We start from the raw sequence: 6,601 nt of genomic DNA on the forward strand, positions 1-6,601 counted from the left end.
TCCTGTTGCCCTTCAGAATAGCTGATCGATGGGACTATTATGGTCAGAACCACAGGATAAGTACCCCTTCTTCTGACAAGCATTGAAATTGGTGTTTCAGTTGGTTCTAATAAAAGCCAAGGGAAGAGGAAATCCTGAATTCGTTTCTTGACCTATTTTAAGGGGTTAATTTTTGTGGAATAATAGAAAATCTTTTTGGCAATGCACTCAGGTCCAGGTGTTCAAAGCTGGATGCCTCAAACCTATATTTAAGCAGTTAAATAGTTGGTCAGATTTTTCCACTGTGCCACATACCAGCAGCTCCCTTGAGCTCAGTAACGATGTAGATGCCTAGTGCTATGGATTTTGAAAACATTGGTGTCATGGCTACAGGGTGCGCTGCCTTTTACACCTTTCCAGTCCCTCTCGAGTGTGCCACTGCCAGGTGACATACTTGGCATTTTTCATCTCTCTGAAGGGTAGAACAGCACTCTTGGATTGGATCAGTGGGTTGCAGTCCCCTGTTTCCCAACCATGTAAACGTGACCAGTCCAAATGTATTTGGCACTGCATGAAAGCTTCCCTCCAAGAGCCTATGGCCAGTAGCTGATTAAAGTGACTCACATGTATTGTTTAAACAACAAGGAGTCCTTGTGGCACCTTAACGTCTAACAAATTTATTTGGGCATAAGCTTTCATGGGCTAGAACCCACTTCATCAGATGCATGGAGTGAAAAATACAGAAAGCAGCAGGTATCTAAATTATAGCACATGAAAAGATGGCAGTTGCCTTACCAAGTGGGGAATCAGTGCTAACGAGGCTAATTTAATTAAGGTGGAAGTGGCCTATTCTCAACAGGTGACAAGAAGGGGTGAATATCAAAGGAGGAAAATTACTTTTGTAGTCTAACAAGGCCAATGCAATCAAGCTAAACATTGCCCATTTTCAACAGTTGACAAAAAGGTGTGAGTATCAGCAGTGGGGAAAATTACTTTTTGTAGTGACCCAGCCACTCCCAGTCTTTATTCAGTCCTAATTTGATGGTGTCCAGTTTGCAAATTAATTCCAGTTCTGCAGTTTCTCATTGGAATCTGTTTTTGAAGGGGTTTTTTTTTTTTTTTTTTTTTTGAAGAACTCAATAAGTCTCTTATTGAGTGTGCAGGGAGATTGAAGTGTTCTCCTACTGGTTTTTGAATGTTACAATTCTTGATGTCTGATTTGTGCCCATTTATTCTTTGTGTAGATTAAATGGGTTTTAGCCCATGAAAGCTTATGCCCAAATAAATTTGTTAGTCTCTAAGGTGCCAGAAGGACTCCTCATTTTTTTTGCTGATACAGACTAACACAGCTAACCCTCTGAAACATGTATTGTTTATTCACCCAACAGGCTACACTACTGCATTCTCCCTTCGAGCACCTGCTGCCTGCTCCCAGCTTCCTCTCAAAAGGGTTTTAATGATTTTGTGTCCCTTTGAGCCTAGGCTCTGGCTTTGAAAAAACAAATCTACTTAATTGGCTGGAACCAGTTAGGTGGGCATTTCCCAATTAATAGTCCTCCATTGTTCTCCTAAGGATCCTTGGTATTCTCTGTGGAGGAATTCGATCTCTGTCATTGTTTTGTTGCATGTTGTTTTTTCCCTAACAGTGTCCTTTGATGTAACTCCTTTGATGTAACCCATACAGAATAATATCAAGCAGGTAAACTGATGTGCATATAATAATCATAAAAATATTATAGAGATCTCCCTCATTCTCCCCTATTGCCTTCTAACATAGCACAGGCAAATGCTAATTCTGGTAATGTGAAATGGCTGCTGTCTGATAATCACATTTCCTTGAAAATTCTAGTGACACATAAGATAACTGAAAGATGGTAATGAAAACGCCCCCCTTTTTTTCCCCAGAATTCTGTGTGGTGTTTTGTTTTTTAAACTCTGTGCAGTTTCTGGGTAATCAGTGTCACTAGGTTCTCCTATATAGTCTCTCTCTTGCTGAGAAGACCCTTATAAATATCACCAGAGCTGAAATAATCTGTATAAAAACTATTTTGAAAGAATTTTAAAATATACATATTCGGAAAACAGACTGATCCGGATTCAGCAACGTACTGAGTGAGGTGCTTAATTTAAATGACTGTAGTGGGACCACTTACATGCTTTAGGTTAGGTTAGGTATATGCTTAAGGAATTTGTTGAATCAGGGCCACCATTTGAACAGTGCTCAAACAGGAACTGCAATGTTTTAAATTAGTCCATTTAAAAAAAGTCAAGTTGACACTGCCCTTTTGATTTTGCCCCATAATAGTTTTGTTCCCATTCTCCAAATCCATTTGATTATTTAAGTCAGTGTTTCCCAAACTTGGGACGCTGCTTGTGTAGGGAAAGCCCCTGGCGGGCCAGGCTGGTTTGTTTACCTGCCACGTCCGCAGGTTCGGCCGATCGCAGCTCCCAGTGGCCGCGGTTCGCTGCTCCAGGCCAATTGGAGCTGCTGGAAGCGGCGGCCAGTACGTCCCTTGGCCCGTGCCGCTTCCAGCAGCTCCCATTGGCCTGGAGCAGCAAACCACGGCCACTGGGAGCCGCAATCGGCTGAACCTGTGGATGCGGCAGGTAAACAAACCGGCCCAGCCCGCCAGGGGCTTTCCCTACACAAGTGGCGTCCCAAGTTTGGGAAACACTGATTTAAGTGATAAGGCTCAACTTCAACTTACTAGCCCTTTATCCACCTGCTAAAGATTGATAGAGATGGTTAAATGCCCCAGAATTAATGGTGGCAGTGTTTGTTTTAATAGGTTTTTGCAAATGTGTTTTCAACTGACTTAGGTACTTCAGACTGAAAGATGAGCACTTGAAATGTTTATTTAAGCATGCTTTGAAGTATCCTATTGATAAAGTTACTTCTGATCAGTTTATCTGATCTCTAGAGATGATTGTGAATGATCAGTGGATTTAAACAGCTCTGGTATGGTTTTGGATCTACTGACAAGTTTAACAAATATCACCCCTTTGACCTGCCCCTCCCATAGGGTTTAGATACCATGGCATCTTAGAAGCATCCAAGATAGATCTACCTATCACTTTTAGCACAAGAGTCTCTTGCGGTTGTATTCTTGACACCACGAATCACTGACTAGGAGTAACATTTTTAAAAGTGGCTAAGTGACCTAGGTTCCTAAATGCTTCAGTCACTTGTCAAAATGGAATGTAGGCTCCTAAAGGCCAGATTTTCAGAGGTATTTAGATACCTAAAGATGCAGATAGAGGCCTAGTGGGATACATAAACATCAAGAACACATAAGCAGGTTAGGTGACTAAGTCCCATTTGACCCTGTCCAAAGTTTAGGGGTATTTGGTTCAGTGCAGTGTTTGGGATTTTTCTTTCTTTATATATTGTGTATAGAGCTGGGGGAAAAGTATTCCCACTGAGTCATTATTACTGATAACTTTCTAATTAAATTCTATCTGATTCTGGGCCTTTCCCTGACAATGGCACCTCCTGCCTTGAGTATACTATACTTCATAATAGCAATACCTCAGAATGGTAGGAGACTTGCACAACTGCAAGAGTAATTCAGCTCTCCTTAAGGAAGAAGATATATCATCACATAACCAGAACATGGAAAGAAGTGGCCCAATGCTAACCCAGAAGAGATATGATAAACAAGGATTTGTTGTGTCCAGATTCAAGGAGAGTATTGGGAATCTATTACCTCTTGGGTGAAACAAATAAAAGGATCTAATCAAATCATTTCTGCAGAAAAGCATGGATGTTGTATTCTGAACCATTCTGGTAGTAATGTTTATGAGGGTGGCCATTTGTGCACACAAAAATCTGGCTTGTATTCCCAGTCACAGTAAGGACATGCAGAAAATTAAACATGTTTTTGCAATTCCACATGAACATGATATTTAAAAATCAAGCCCTGCTTGACCTAAACCAGGCTCTGACGGCCTTTGCTGTGGTCTTTTAGAGATGTCAGAGCTGTACACCAACTCCCAGCCAATTTCAAACAATGAAAGGAGATAAGTAACAAACTCATAATCAATATGTCTTAGTTTAACTTCCAACAGCAGAACACTCCCCTGCTGTTTTCCAATCTCCTTTCATAGGACTATTTTGTGCTACAAAGCAGTAATGTGATAGAATGGCTCATAGGAGCACTGCATTAAGCTTCTACCACTCAGTCCTTGTTTGGTGGACTTCAACCCCTCTCTGGATGCTGCTTAGTTATCTATGCCAGAGACAACTCACCCTTGGGTCTCCTAAGAATCTTGCAAAAAAATTTGCCCTTGGAATTGACCAGATTGCACAAAGTGGCGGGGATTTTTCCAAACTTTTCTCAGAGGAGTGGATCCTCTGAATTCCCCACATGTTCATCATCCCCGTCCCATACTTCCAGCTACACAAGTTGGATGCTGTCAGGCTGTGCTAAATTTACCAACAAACTCAGTACAGCTCTCAGGGACCCACTGAAGCTATTTCCAGGAGTTTGTTGCCCAATGGTGCAGCCTCTTGCCTTATTGTGGGTGTAAGAAAGCATTTTTCTTTAAATGAATTGACTCTAGTCTTCACTCCTTTCTGCAGCATCTGCCAACCTGCTACATAGCATATACTGAAGGCTACATTCAAGGATTTGTTGGGGAGACTAGCAGGGTGCCATCCCCGAGCATGGCCCCTTGTGGCACCTCATGGCACTGCTGCCATCCCACCCTGAGCTCCCTCATGATTGTTGCAATAATTTGCTCACAAGCCAGAATACTTAAAGTAAGATCCCCCTTTATGGGGTCTTATTTGCTAAGTCTTTTCAGAATAAAGACTCTTTGGCCCCTCAGTCCCAAGATATCTTGTCCATGCTTCTGGGGCCCCATAGCCCTCCTGTGCTGTGATTCTGCAAGGTTTTACTCCTTGGTTCTGGGGTCCGACAGCCTTCCTTCTTGCAGTCTCCCTTCTTTGTCTTTCAGGAGGCATCTCATTTGTCTCCAGGGTGGACTGATTTAACCACACGACCTTCCTGTCAGGTCACTACACTAATTTTCCCCATCTGGGGAGGAGAGATGAATGAGTCATGTGCAGGGATGGACCAGTTACCTCTTAAAGGAGCCAATCACTCTGTGACAGAGACCTTTGTTAAAATATTGGCAGTTCTTGAGTTTGAGGGTGGGCATATAACAGCAGGGCCATTTGCTTTTACCTGTTCCAAAGGACCTGAAACTTTATCACTGGATGGGGGCACATCTTGTAGCAGGATTGTCATGTGGATCACTTCCCCTCCCACTTTAAGAGCCGGAAAGGAGGAAGAGGATCCAATAACATGTGACTAGCCAGGTCTTCCTGGCTCATCAACACGTGTCCATGTTCTGTAGGCCACCAGTGGAGAACCTCTCATCTCTTGGATGGCTCTGCTAAGTGCAATGATCAGCTATTGCTGCTGGTAGCTGCAGGCAGTTTGTCTCCTGCCTCACAATGCACTCAAAGCAGGCACCATAGTGTACATCCTATTGTTGCCTATTGCTTAATCTGTGCCTCCCTAAAAACTAACTCTAGCAACAACTTTACTCAGGCTTCTCAAAAACCAGGAGTCTAATTCACATAATTGATTTGGCAATTGCTAGACATGAACGTGTACAGAAGCAAATTTGTTGAGAGGCAGAACAATTTTATTCACTATTTAAAAAATAACAAAATATAGAATAAATATTTATCCACAAAATACATATACCGGCAAAATGTAATATAATTAAGTTAACATCAAAAAATAAGTTTCTCTTATCTGAGTGAGCTGAGCACTCATATTATTACATATTATATTAGGAAAATACATACATTTTCTAAGTGATTTAGTGCTTATGAAAGTTGTTGAGCTGATGGCTTAGGAAACTGAAGTTCTCCATTTCCCCATAGAATCGGTGGAGTACAAGCTTTCCCCCATCCAACTTCAGTGTTCCATCTCCTTCCTGGAAGACCTCCTCTGTGGGGAAGAGGAAATTCAGTCCTGATGGCTCATTCAGTCCCTGGCTTCTCTGCAGAGATTGCTGCCAACAGTTGGTCCAGAGGTGGTAGGTTTTATGAGGTGGCATGTGTACTTTAACACACAGTCTGTACCTAATCTTCGTCAATGGATGCTGTTGCACCACCTTCAACATCTAATGTAGCCAAATCTTCTTGACAAGATGCTGCAACAGGCTGAGCAGTGTCTACACCAACACCTACATCATTGTGAACAGCTGTGCTCTTTTACTCTTTGCTGATCATTGTACAAAATAAGCTCTACAGCCAAAACTATAGAGACCACCAAACAAATAGCAGGTGAAAGTGAATTTTGCTAATTATCCTCAGTTCATTTCAAACCAGTGACGAAGGCCAAATCTACAGTAGAAAATTTTTGCCAGTATAGCCATACCGACTAACCTTCCTAATGTATCAAAGGGGTAGCCATGTTAGTCTGGATCTGTAAAAGCAGCAAAGAGTCCTGTGGCACCTTATAGACTAACAGACGTATAGGAGCATGCTCTTTCGTGGGTGAATACCCACCCATGCATCCGAAGAAGTGGGTATTCACCCACGAAAGCTCATGCTCCTATACGTCTGTTAGTCTATAAGGTGCCACAGGACTCTTTGCTGCTT

General features: G+C 42.2%; 1 long non-coding RNA gene across 3 annotated transcripts in view; it reads left to right on the forward strand.

Annotated features, from left to right (window-relative positions):
• LOC117882048 overlaps positions 1 to 6,459 on the forward strand; it is a 37,979-nt gene extending 31,520 nt beyond the window's left edge. For all 3 annotated transcript variants that reach the window (XR_004646925.1, XR_004646924.1, XR_004646923.1), the window contains one exon: positions 5,879 to 6,459. This is a non-coding gene — a long non-coding RNA (uncharacterized LOC117882048). The remainder of the gene's footprint in view (positions 1 to 5,878) is intronic.
• Positions 6,460 to 6,601: the final 142 nt, after the last annotated feature.

The sequence above is a fragment of the Trachemys scripta genome, chromosome 8 (genome assembly GCF_013100865.1).
Source record: "Trachemys scripta elegans isolate TJP31775 chromosome 8, CAS_Tse_1.0, whole genome shotgun sequence".
Lineage (NCBI taxonomy): Eukaryota > Metazoa > Chordata > Testudines > Emydidae > Trachemys > Trachemys scripta.